The sequence below is a fragment of the Macadamia integrifolia genome, chromosome 11, assembly GCF_013358625.1.
Source record: "Macadamia integrifolia cultivar HAES 741 chromosome 11, SCU_Mint_v3, whole genome shotgun sequence".
Taxonomy (NCBI): Eukaryota; Viridiplantae; Streptophyta; class Magnoliopsida; order Proteales; family Proteaceae; genus Macadamia; species Macadamia integrifolia.
The window spans coordinates 14,577,204-14,591,935 of NC_056567.1; positions in this window are offsets into that span (position 1 = coordinate 14,577,204).

The following is a 14,732-nucleotide window of genomic DNA, read 5'->3' on the forward strand; positions in this document are numbered from 1 at the left end:
CCCGGATCTAGTACGTACCATCGTATCCCTATACCTAGAACATATCATACATCACATTGGTTAAAAACCATAGAATTTATATCGGCACATAATTATATGCCAACACGCAGGGTATTATAGTGTATGATAGTTTGCAACTAACCGCAACTTGATTCCAAAAATACAGGGTTAGTGCTTCAACAAGTATGTCAATGGTCCCACTTGACCATAACATATTATTATAAGAATAATAACAATAAATCCTATTTTTTTCAAGTTTTCTCTCAACCGGCAGGTGACACCGATGAGCAGGTTGGCCCGTCTATCGGCCCACCGATCCAATTCTTCAACCGACGGGCTAACACCGGCGGGCAGGATGGCCCGCCGATCGGCCTGCCGGTCCTACCCGAGCAGAAATCTCGAACAGGGCACTTAAGCCCTATTCTTCCTTATTTCTTTTATTTTTCTCTCTCTCTCTCTCTCTCTCTCTCTCTCTCTCCCAGGCGATTTTGGAGAGCTTTTTGATGCTTCCACTCATGATCTCACTCAACGATCCGACGCTTTTGGGAAGATTCAACTCCTCTACTCACAAGTAAGTTTCTTCCTCCTTTTCTTCTCAGAACTTGTACTTGGGGGGTAGAACTCATGTGTAGACTTTAATCTGGGTTCTTTTCCCATGTTTCCTTCCATAGAACAGTGTTTCCATGTGAATGTGATGTTTCTCTTGTGATTTTTTTCTAGTTCTAGGATTTACTTCTCCATTTTTGAGAGAAAACACCAACTGTGCCCTAGTTTTCTCAAATTTGGGGATTTCTTCAATTCCTGCTCTTTTTCCCCAATTAGTAACTCGAATGAAATGCATTATGTTTGATTTGTACTTAACATGCTGTAGAGATCATACAAAGTTCCTTATGTTTGAAATCCCATATCTTCCCTTGACAATCCATCTTTTGTGTTGGGTTTTCTTTGATTTTCTTTACACCCTTTCGTATTTGTGGACCTCAATAGCACATTAGCATATGTTTTTGCATGTTCTTTATTGTAGAATGACGACATTTCATCCATGAGCATGTAAGCTTCATGCTTCACTCTATTGTGAGTCTTTCCATTTTTTTTTCCTTAGATTGAACTTGCATAATGAGAATTGGCGTTTTTATTTTCTATCATTCTCTACTTGCCATGCTTTACTTGCCTCTTTCTGTCACATTGCTGTTTTGCCATAATCTCTGTCTTGTCACTGGCCAGGCATTTCATTCATAGACTTTTTATCATTCCTCACTTGTCACATTCTATTTTTTTCCATGATTTCTGTTTTGTCACTTATCCTTCTTTCCTCTTTTTCTTGCCAGGATGTCATCTCGGAAAGGCAAGGAGCCTGCATCCTTTGGCACTCGGCGTAAGACCACCACTTCTAAGCGGAAGAGTGCGGGGACTAGTTCTCCAGCCCCCCGCACAGGGCGGCCCGGACCTACTCCCATTGATCATTCTGACTATGACGAGGAACTCTTCCGCTGCTCAGAGGCAACAACCAACTGGCAGGCCTTCCTGAAGAGGTCTGTAATGATGGAGAAGACTGTGGTAGTTGATGACTTCCACAAGATTCAGCTTCAGGAGAGGTTCACAGCACTGGGCTGGCAGTCTATCCTCCACATAGACCGTCCGTGCTACGAGCAGTTGGTCCATAGATTCTACTGCAACCTAGAGGTTTCCTACCAGTACGGGGAGTATGCTATAATCAGTATGGTGAAGGGGGTGGACATTCAGTTGACCGTGGACACCCTAGCTAGTATTTTGGGCATCTCTTCAGCTGGGCACCGTTTCTACAGTCCTCCCAGGAGTAAGCCCATGGGTCCGTTCATGAGTTTGGAGACACTGGACTACATCTATGAGACCATCTGTGGCAGCAGTGCGCCTCCGGAGTCCGAAACATCATTTTTCCCAGAGGTTCATGTGTTTGCTCGATTGGTCCAGTTCAACTTGCTCCCCAGAGGAGGTCACCGGAACCAGGTGGGCTTCATGGCAAGCTTTTTAGCCTTCTGCATCTATAAGACTTTAGAAGAGGGTGACGAGCACTTGTGCTTACCCTACGTCATCCTCAAGACCATGGAGCACCACACTTCTCACCCCGAGGATGGAGGATTTCCATATGGCAGGATCCTCACTAGGATCTTTGAGTTCTTCGAAGTGGACCTGAGTGGTGAGGAGGGGAAGACTCCAGCAGATAAGTTCGACAGGGGAAATCTCTTGAGGATGGGTCTCCATACTCTTATGGATGTACCCCAGAGAGCAGGAGCTCAGAGAGGTAGGGATAGGAGGGCTGCCCCTATGGAGGATGTTCCCATGGAGGAGGAGTCTAGTGAGGAGGATGAGGACTATGTTCCTCAGGATGAGGAGGATGATTTGGTGGATGAGGACATCCCTGAGGAGGTGCCTCAGGAGTCGAGAGGTGCTGATCCTGGCTTCACCAGAGCTGCAGGCCCACAGTATAGAGCCCCACCACCTGAGAGTGGTGAATATGATTTTGAGGGCATGATGTCCACCATGAGGGCTTTGAAAGACGGGCAAGATCAGCTGTTAAGAAGACTAGATGAGAGTGCCTCAAGGGAGGAACGCATCCTGGAGAGGTAGACTACTTTGGAGAATTCCTTTCTCCGACTGGGCTAGGACTTAGATACAATGGCCAATGCCATCTCAGCGGATTTTGGCCGACTTCGGAGGGAGGTACAACTGGTTAACTCGAGGTTTGACTACTAAGACCATCAACTCAACGTCAACTCTAGACCTCAGGTGAACGTAGTAGTATTGGACGACGACGATGACGATCATCATGAGGACTTAGCTTGTCCACACCAGCTTCTCACCTGTTCCCTGTTGTTGGATCTCATTGTATATATGTTTTTTTCTTTCTTTCTTTTCTCATTCTTGTACTTTCTTTGAAACTGGACTTATTTGTGGGATGATGTGTTTTGACAGTGGTCTGTGGTGAATTTGTATATTTGATAACTTGTGTAGTTTAGTTGTGGTGTCATTGTTAATTTCTACCATTGTTATATATATGGATATATTGTGTATCAGGTGTTTGTGTGAAAATTTTTGGAAATCTCATTTTGCGCCGTTATGTTGCCGAAATTTCGTCAAACTTGTACTCGATGGGTTATGACACCAATTAATTAACCTTTTATTTTCTCTCATGCATGCCATGAATGCAATATCTAAATGCAACCATTTTTTTTATTCCTTTCTTTCTTTGGCTTTTAACTCTTTAAAGTTTTTACATTAACCCAATCCCATTTTCCTATTATAGATTCTACGGGGTCTAAACGATATGCTGTGAGTGGAGTAGAGCATCACGCTCTGATACCACCGTTGTCACACCCCGTTCACGTAGAACCGGGCCAGTGATCGAGTTAACACCGGTTAACCCAAACCTGCCAGGATCATCTGATATAGTATTCCACCACAGCATACAGACAACTAAAAAAGTGCTCATCAGTTCAGCGGAAGACTTGGTTTACCTGTGAATATTTCCTTAATACTTGATACCCAAATTGTAATACAATAGTTAAGTACATGTGGGCCCGAAGGCATGATATTTACACAATAAGAGTACAATTCACATATCAAGTACACAAAAGGAATCATCAAAAATCAGAGAGCCAGCTCAGCTTAGTATTAGAAGTAGGGCTCAGCTCGGTATCAAAAGGTAGAGCTCAACCCGGTATCAGAAGGTAGAGCTTAGCTCGGTATCCAAACAAGGCTCAGCTCGGTATCAGGAGGTAGAGCTCAGCTCGGCATCAAAACTGCGGTCCTGCAACACAACTCTCGCACGAGCAATCAGTGTCGTGCTCTAACTCCTCAGGGGCCCACCAATCCTCTTCAGGGAACTCAACTGTAGGACCCGACCCATGCTCTTCAGATGGATGACCTGTAAAATCATCTAAAAGAGGTGCACACGTGGGATGAACTCACTAGCTCAGTAAGTGGAAAGATGGACCACACAGCAGTCCACACAACAAATCACAACCATATGCACTATATGCTATGCAATACATTTTTAATCACATCCACCTAAGCAACATTACTAAGTTTTTGGTTTAGTGCTGCTACAACCACAGTGTGCGTATACTCCGGGTTCGAGCTGCGAACTCCATCCCGCGATACGCCCATAGGGCTGTCAGAGAAGGTCCACCGTGAGTACTCAAAAAATTAAAATATGTCGACCACCGGCTCTCAACATAAAATAAATGACAGAAATTAAAGGTGATGACTCTAGTAATTTAAAAGCAATACGATTGGCCCTCTTAAATATACCACCAGGGTTGCCGACTGTCCTAATGATAGCCGGGCATAATGTCTAACCGCCACAGTGACCCGACAACCGCGACCACTGCTTCCCCCCAAATGGTAACCCTACACCTTAACCCCTGTTGGGAAGGGTCATAGCACAGGAAGATGATAATCTTAAACCGCATGCTCCTATATGACAATAGTACGATTGTATAGTGCCACCGCGTCCCATACCACGGGCCACCAATGCACTCGTTTTCAAGTCGACCACGGCATCTAGTCTATTAATGCATCATGCACAATGATGTCAACATTCACCACATAAGCATATCATCACATGGAAATTAGGAAATAAACACAACACCCATGGCATAACAATGTGAGGATGACTAATCTACATAGCATTTTCATGATGACATGGCTAGTCTAGATACAATTAAATGAATTCCAAACAATGCCTTGAAACAAGGCCAAACGTTCTCTCCCCACTTACCTGTAGTGTACAAGGACTCATGCTCGGTACGGGTGAGATCCGGTGCGAGAAACGTAAGATTTAGTGAACCTATCATAAGTGACCAGGGTTAGCATTTCACCATTTTGGGATCAAAATTAACACGATCCAATGATAAAATCATGTTTAGAATCCTAAACGAAGGTCACACGTCCGTTTTGGGTCCAATTGGACGTAAAAATCACGTTAGGAGCCTCTCGGGTGGGTCAGACAGCTTGGACCCATCGATCTTGATCGGCGGGTAGGTCGGCCCACCAATCTGGCCCGTCGGTTGGGCCCGAGGGTCTTGCTAAGACCGACGGGCAGGGTGGCCCACCGGTTGGGCCCGCCGGTTGGGCCAGAGGGTCCTGCCCTCTCAGCCAGGTGCCCACAGGCGGGCCAAATGGCCCACCGGTCTTGGCGGGAAATGCCATTTTCACCTGAAACCTTCCCCAACCTTTGGGGAATCAAATGGGGCTCTTCCAAACCCATTCTCCACACATTCAAGGTCTCATAAGGTGGTTCTAACCTAGATCTAGGTTAGATTTAAGGAATGGAAAGCCATCTTACCTTCTTTGCTCAAGAACTCCTTCAAAACCCCAAAATCATTTCAAATCAACAATGCTTCTCCAACCTTGTAAACACTTCTTCAAATCTTTCAAAATCAACACATAGATCCTCTATTAAACCTTAGATTCATCATCTCAAGGGGGATTTACAAGACCTCAAGAAACCCTACCCAAATCAAGGGTTTTACTTGGGTAGGGTGAAAGCTTAAGGAACCCAGCCTTTGCTCACCTCTAAACGTAGATCTCGTGTTGGAGATCACTCTTCCGATGTCGGAATGGGAAGATCAAGCCTTGGTGCCGCTGAAATCCATCTCTCCTTCCTCTTCCTTCTCCTTTCCTCTTCTTTCCCTTCTTTTCTCTCTCCTCTTTACTCTTCTCACCAAACGTCCGAGTGTCATAAATGGGAAATAAAGAAACTCATAAATGCTATTTATACTTCCTAAAATACTAAGTAATCACATGGGTGGGTCACTCAGGTGGGTGGATGCGCCCACCTGTGACCGCCCACTTGAGGGCCAAAACTTGGCCAACAAGTGGGATTTTGACAGAGTTCGACTCTTGGCACGAATCTCACTCATCGCATAAGATATAATATACGTATGCGCTTTAAGATACGGCTACATACCTGCTTTATCCGTACATGGCCTTATGATAGGTGCATGTACACGGCTTGGGTACCCCCGTCTCTTCTGGCACTGGCTCGGACTTGTCGGGCCAGCTGGTGTTTAAGGTCACCCTTGCCATCATGGTCCATTAGGAACCCGCCTTAACTCTCTCCGATTCGGGTCCTGCATGGTTAAACCAGGTCAACCGTGTAATCAGACCGGGTTTAAGAAGTAGGATATTACAGTATGTGGTTAGGATTTCATATTCCCTCGTGCTACGACCCTTCCCAATAGGGGTTTACGCGTTGGATTATCACTGGGGGGAAGTGTCGATCACAGACCGTCATGGTGGTTAGAAGTACGCCTGGCTGATCATTAGGACAGTTGGAAATTTTGGTGATATATTCAGAGGGCCAATCGTACTACTTTAATTTCTACTGTAGTTCGGCCACAATTTACTTTTCTGCTGTGGTTCAGCCATGATTTACATTTCTTCTGTGGTTCAGCCACGATTTAATTTTTTGAGTGCTCACGGTGGGCCTTCTCCGACAACCTTATAGGCGTATCTTGGGATGGAGATTGCATCTCGAACCCGGGGCATACACGTACTGTGATTGTGAGTAGCACGTTACCTATGACCTAGTATGATTGTTTAGGTAAATAGGAATAAAATGAATCTCATGCATATAGGATCATTTGATTGTAGTTGCATGTGTGAGTCTTTCTTTCCATTTACTGAGCTAGTGAGCCCACCCCTCGTGTACACACCTTTTTAGATGATTTTACAGGATACTTTATAGAGGAACCCCTGCCGGGTCCCACTAACAAAACCCCAGTGGGGGATTCGTGGGTCCCTGAAGAATTTGAACACGGTGATGGTTGGCCGTGATGGTTGTGTTGTAGGGCAACAATGACAAATTCTTTTTCCTATATTCCTTTTGATTCTTTTGATATGTTTTCCATTTTGTTCTCTCGATAGTTAAATTGTTATTTCTTCTGTAAATATCATGCCTGCGGGCCCACATGTAACTACTTTATGTATAACAATTTGGGTATCAAGAGTATATGAGAAATTACAAGTAATCATTTATGACAAGACTTCCGCTGAATTAGAATATTATATTTCATGATTATTTGTGGCTTGTTGTGCTGTGGTTACTGTGTTTGATGATCCTGGTGGTTTTGGATTATCCGGAGGGAACCCAGTCACGGGTTCGGTTCCATATGAACGAGGCATGCCAATGGGAGCAAGGGGAATAGCATGTGGCAACGCAAGCAGGCACTGTAGGGGAGCACGACATGGCACGTGGGGGTGCACAGCATGGCACGCGGGGGCACGTGGCCTCCCATGGAGGGTGCATGGGATATGGCACGTGGGGACATAGGCTAACAAAACGGGCGTGTACAGCATGTGGGGCTGGCTTGCTAGTTGGCTGGCCAGTGCTTGGAGCATGTAAGGCTGGCAGGCAGGCTAGCTGGCTGGTTGCCTGGCTGGCCATTGTGCATAACATACATGTGAAAAATATGATTTTCCAGGGAAGATTACAGGAGATCCGACGGTTCGATTTTGACGAACCATGTAACGTTGAAATTGTATTTCTAAGTACTCTCCATCCGTACGGTCATCCTGATCGGATTCCTTCATATATAAAAGTCAAAATTTGACCCTCTTTCTCCCGCACAAGATTTCTGGGGTGTTTTAGGTCTGGGATGTTTTTGGGTTTCCTAAATCAATTATCATCTCTGTCGATCGAAAGCAAGAAGTCACGTTCAAGATCTACAATTCATCATAGCCAGAGGGGGTGACAAAATTGGGTGTCTACATAGTGCACACACCATACACAAGCACTACACTGCATCTCATAAGTATGCATTATATATTACATTCTTTATTTTATATTAATTTAGAATGACCTTAGAATGTACCATGACCAAGTGTAAAGACCATTAAGTGGATAAGAACATCGAAGAAATAACTTGGCTTAGGAAATTGCTGAGAAAATAGCAATGACCCTATTCAAGGTCATTTTGGTCATCCTTAAAATAGGTATATGTAGAAACCCAATTTTGTCACCCTTCCCCAAATATGATGACTCATGGATCGTGGACGTGGTCTTTTGCTTTCGATCAATGGAGATGACAATTAACTAAGGTGCTCTAACCCCAGAACACCCCTTCCACACCCAAAAATCCCAAAAACCCTAGAACCTGGGGAAAAGGGAGGTTCGGTTATGACATGGTATATATGAAGGAATCAAATCCAAGTAACCATATGGATGGGTAGTGCTCGGAACCACGATTTCAACGATATATGGTACGTAAAAATCAGACCATAAGATCTCCCATAATCTTGGAAGACAAGACCCGTATACACCACTAGATCAGAATCTAAAATATTCCTTTGTAGCCCCAAAAAATAGTTGTGGCCCAGTAAGCTTTGCGGCCCTATGAACAACTGGTGGCCCCGCGAGACTTGCGGCCCCGTGAACAACTGGATGCCCCTTGAGTTTTCCTCACCCAATGGGAATCCAAAATGAGACAAAGCTATGAATTTCACCTCCTTGGGATCCAAAAATCCATAAATGGGGCACTATTTGCCATACCAAGACACACTTAGTTGGTATACCTACCCCCTCCCTTGGGTGAGTTAATCCCTTTTTGCCTTTGCCCTTGTTGCCCCTTCTATCCCTCTCCCTAGTTGGTCCCCCTCAGTCCCTTCCCTTAGTTAGCCTTTGCTAGCCTTAGCCCTTCATTAACCTTCCTTAGCCGAAGCTTTGTCAAAGTTCTGCTCAAGCCTTAGCCCTTCATTAGCCTTCTGTTACACCCGTGCCCTGACCCGGTCTAATTTAAACTATTGTGATAGATCTCGGACCAGAGGTGGGAAGTAGCGCTGAATTTTGGCTCGCAGCTGCCCATTGTCAAAGGGGAAGAGATGGCCCCACATGTTCATATATTGCTTACCAGTCCAACTGAAGGGGATTCATACCTTTTGATCCCAGGCGGTAAGTGACTTGACACCCCAGACTTGAATCCTGGCACGCACCAAAATTTTTTGGAAGACCATGAGCACAACTCAGGGAAATTACTAGTGCGAGACTAGCTGGTAGATAGTAGGAAGTTAAGACAGGTTGCTATCTTGACCACTGGAAACAACCCACCAGAAATAGCCTGTGCCTGTTTCTGCTGGCCATTTAGGTTGTTGGTTGGGTTCTGATATCCATGGGTCCCTCCACCCGCATTGTGGACAGCCTCGAATGATTTCAAATCCTCCCTCACACCTTCCTCATGACATGAGAACCTTATGGACCAATGTAGTCGGGTCCACATGCCCCAAAAGTTGGGTTAACCCATTCGAACCGGACTAGGACCAAACCAAACAGGCCCTAAGGCCAACTTACTATATAAGTGGAAATGAGGAATTCATTTCCTCATTTCTCACTTGTGAACAAATGTGGCAGAGGAGAAGGAGGAGAGAAAGGAAGAAGAAGAAGAGGAAGAAGGAGGAGGGAAGCTTACCTTGGCTCCCGGCTACTCGCATCATTGCTAGAATCCTTGCCGGAGGTAAGTGTAACCTCTCATACCACTCTCTCTCTTTATTTTGAACTAGGTTAATATAGGTATAATCTTGACCTATATACCTTCTAGAGCTCGGGGATTGCTTATTTTATCTCCCCGGTGCCATTGTCGAGCTCAAACCGAGTCTGGTGAGCTCTGGCAACAAAATTGGCCAAATGACCACCTAGGGTTTTGATCATTCGATTGATGTATCTCCAACACGGCTAGGTGGAATTGGGATTTTAATGGCTCAGAATGATGCTAGGAACATCCCCCAAAACTTCATGGAATAAATCCCAGTGATCGAGCCCGAGTCGAAAAGCCCCAAATCTCACGGGTAGTTCTGTACTTCCAGTGGAAACAAGCAACCAGAAACACTGGGTCTGTTTTCAGTGAACATGAGAAGTCTTAGGACCTCTTTGTTATGTCCACCAGAAACACCATTAATATTTTCGATGGACAATGACTGTTTCTGGTGAGTATTTCCGATGATAATACTGTCACTGTGGGACTTTGCTTGTACCTTTTGGGGGTGAGCCATATGGACCCCTCCCGATGACATGTATTGACTTTCAGTTACCCTTATATCTAGACAGTGACATGCACGTACCCCAAGGCCAGAATTGAATCGAACGACCGATGGTCATACTTGAACCCTAATTCGAACAAGCCTAATCAAGGTGAGAGATGGTTGCTTTTATTTTGGGAACGTTTAATTATTTTAGAATTGCTCACATATATAGATTGTTACATGATTATTTGTATTGCTCAAATGATGATGTTCTATAATATGTTATATTTTTATGGAAATGACATGAACTGTTTGTGGATATGTATGGCGGGATCCGGTGTGGTCGAGGCAGTACCGATACCGTGATCCCCACGTGATTGTTGTATGTATGAAATAGAATTCAGTGTGGCTGAGGTGGTATCGGTACCATGATTGACGTATGTTTGTTGCATCCATGCCTTGATTATGTGCATTAGAGTTAGTTGTAGTCATGGATTACACTTTGTGGCTGATGTGTTACCAATATCGTGTACTCCGGGACTGTATTTGGAAATAGATACGCTTTGTGGCCAATGGACATACCGGTGTTACGTAGTCCATACTCAACTGTTATTATACATGCTAAATTAAGTAAACAGTTACGGGTTACACTTTGTGGCCGATGTGTTACCGGTATCGTGTACCCTAGGACTGTACTTGGAGATGGATTACAATTTGTGACCGATGTGTTTTCGGTATCATGTAATTCATACTAATTGTATCATTATGAAGGCATGTAGAATATTTGTGGTTAGGTATCATTCCCTATGTTACGTCCCCTTGCCAACATGGGGTAAGGTATTGGATAACCCAATGGTGGTATGTTCGACGAACCTTCCCGGAATGCCACACCCACAGTACGATGTGATTATTGCCAGAGGTGGGAACTTATCCGGTGTGGTCGATGGATGTTTGAGTTTAAAAATATATTACCGCAAGCGTACTGTATAATGTAGCCAATGGGTCGATCACAAGGAGATTAGTCACTCTATCTTACCTATTCTAAGTATAGCGAGAGTGAACAAGGGATGGTTGATTTTAGATTATGGTCCTAGAACATACATATAAATGAAAGAAAATGACCTACACATTCAACATCTAAATTAAACAGTTCTAACACCGGATTACTCTAATGAGAGAAGTAAAATAAATGCTGAAAATAACAACTAAAAAAAAGAATCTACAAATAATAAAGATAAACTAACATATAACGAACTAAAATAGAAAGCAAGTAAGTAAAAAAAAAATTCTCAATACATCGGTCGAATTTTCGGGAGAGGCACTACTGGAGGCATCAACTTCAATTATAGCACATATAAGAACATAAGGAAAGAAAATGAAAAAAATACTCATGAATAAAATATCAATCTCTAATGAGTAGGCTTAATATCAGAGAGAAGTGATAGGGGACACATCATCATCAATTTGAGCTTTTAGGGGTTAAAGACCCTCAAATAATAGGCCAAACTTCCAAGGGAGGCATAGCCAAACACACCTCTTCAGTTTTAACACTTATAAATTGAGGTCACACACATACAAACACTAAGTAGATAGTAATTAAAATTTAATCTAGAAAAAAAAAGCATAAAAATCCTAATTCCACTACTTGTATTTAAATAAAAATCTTAATTCTACTAATAAACTTTGTCATACCTTGATTATGTGTATGCTGAATTGAAACTTGATTGATTGGGAGTAATGATATTGGAACAGATTTATTGATGAAGAACTTACTCTCTTGAACTTGAAAACTCTTAATTCTTGTCACTTGAACCAACTCTTTCCTAGAACTAGAACGTTTGAAAGCTAGAACTATGGATTGCACTAATTAAATGAACTAAACTATGAACTAAATTAACAAAGTAAACTAATAATTAAAGAAACTAACAATTAAAAATTGAATTGCATTATCATTAATCACTTGAATAAAAGCTTGAAGAAACATAAGGAGAGAGAGAAGAGAACTAAGCATAAACTAGGAAAAAAAAACTAGAAAATAAACTAAAGGGAATAATCCTTCTAGGACGGGGTGGGGAAGGGGCTTTTATAGGGCTTTGGTCTCACCACCTCTTTCCTTCTATAAGTCTTCTTTAAGAAAAGAAAGAAAATAAAATAAAATTCAATCTTGGTAAAAATCCTCATTCTCTGAGATATTGTGTGAGGAAAGAGAGAAACTGTTTCCAAAATTAATAGATTCTATTCTTTCCTTGCAATATTAACCAATATCTTGCAATCTTGACTAAATCAGAAAGGAATCTCTACATAGCATCTTCAAGATCTTGTGAGGTGGCAAGGAGAGAGAATAATCTTTAGAATTTTGTAGGAGAGAGGATGTGGTACCAATGAGTGGGTTCCACCCCCTACTGACTTTGGTTCAATGCATGGGCTGCCTTTGGACAAGTTAGTTCAAACTTGGATCGGTTCTTGGTTCACTTTAAGCACTTTCTCTTGTAGACTTGAAAATTGTAAAAAAAAAAAAGAAAAACAGAAGTAGTACTATCCAAAGTGGGGCAAAATGTACACTTATATCTCTAAAATTTCACACATTATTGTGCTAAGCAAATTCCCCCATACTTGGCTTTTGCTCGTGCTCGAGAAAAACAAATAAAATAAAGAAAAGAAAGAAAAAGCCTAACTCATTTTCATAGGAATCACGGTTGCATTTAGCATGTGCAACAAGCTTTTAAACCCTTAAGTTACCCTAGTGGAGGAGTTGTGTCTCGTGGGTGTTTGCAGTGAATATACACCCAAAATTCAAATTAACTTGAAAAATTACAATTTAAAGCTTCTAATAACTACAAAACACACACCCTCTTTCAATTAGAGCACATCAACTGAGGAACCCCCACACTTGAACTTTAATACTCCATCTAGATTTAGGAACAAACACACATCTCAAATAGGGATGACCTTTATATCTTCTAAAGCATGACCTATCCTAAGGCAAACCACATTGTAAGGTAGGGACCATGAACTAGGGTTTTGGAGTGTTGAACAATCATAAACAACAAGGCATAATGGTATCTTTTGTCTTTTCTTTTTCTTTTTTTCTTTCTTTTTTTTTTTTTTTTTTTTTTTTTTGAGAAATTTTTTTTTCGTTCTTTAGTGGAGAACGTATTCTACTCCTCTACATTTGGCCTAAATAACATGGTGGAGCAAACACTAGAAACCCAAGTTACTAAGTAGCTTCACTTTATACATATGCCAACAAAGATAGTTATGCTAAGTTCTTTTTGGAAGTGTTCCTTCCTAAGAGGTTCGATCAAAGCACCTCGCTTCATGAGGTGCAGTGTTCTTTCTAGCTCTTAGAAATTCTATACTTACTTTCTACTTTTGGGCCAATTTTCACTTTCTTTGCATATCATATCATATATTTTTATACCATGCCAAGAATTTGGTCTCAACTCCTAACCTAAGAACAAAGACACCACCAACTAACAAATGATCCTACACCTTAAGACAAGTATCTCTAAATCATTTAAGGGAGGTCCCACTTCAAGACATATACTCATTACCATCCTCTCAATAGGGATTATAGTACCAAGATGGGTCCTAAATCTCAATTTTCTTTTTTGTAGGGTGTGTATAAAGCACAAAAAAACTTTAAAACGTAACCTCAAGTTCTAAACGGTCAAACCCTCCCCCATACTTAAATTGTGCAATGTCCTCAATGCAGAAAAAGAAAGAAATGATAAGACAAAAGAACAAGAAGGACAAAGGAGAGGAAATTACCAAATGGGATCAAATATCATCATAAAGAGGCTCATGGGGAATCATGACCTCTGCATCATGCATTGAAGGTAGCACAAGGAATGGCTTCAGATGGAGCCCATTGACTTTTAAAAATTTTCCGGATGGATGGATTCATAACCTCTACAAGCCTGATCATGGTAAAAGGAAAGAATAGAATGGTGCTCATGATCAGGGATATATGTCCAGATAATTTGGTCAGGGCATGACTTAAAAAGGTAAGGATATCCCAAAAGAAATACTTAACTTGTGAGTGAAAACGATACTTCTCTTGGGAAGACCAATGATCTAGAGTCTTGTTTGTAACTAAAAAAATTATAATATTTGCAAACCAAGGTTCACTAGATGCCGCAAAGTTGCTCATCGGAAAAATGCTCATTAATTGGAGAATTCATAGTTAAAGAATTGGGTGACCTGGAAAAATGGTCTGCAACCAAATTTTCACTAACTTTCTTATCCCTAATTTCTAGGTCAAATTCCTACAAAAGAAAAACCCATCTGATGAGATGAGATTTGGCATCCTTTTTCTAAACAAGGTGCCTGATAGCTGCATGGCCAGTGTAAATAATTACATGAGAACCTATCAAATATGCACATAACTTTTCTAATGTAAATACAACAACTAAAAATTCTTTTTTAGTTGTGGTGTAGTTCAGCTATACATCATTGAGAGTTCTACTGGCATAATAGATAACACGAGGAAGCTTATCAAATCTCTACCCCAAGACTGCCCCTATAGCAAAATTAGATGCACAACACATTAATTCAAAGGGCTCAGTCCATAAGGGAGCTTGAATAATAGGGGTTGTAGTCAACACCTTCTTTAATCGCTTAAAGCACATGAGACCTTTAGTAGAAAATTTGAAGGGTTGCTCTTTAGCCAAAAGATTGGTAAGAGGTCGAGCCATGTGATTGAAGTTCTTGATGATCTAATGATAGAACCCTGC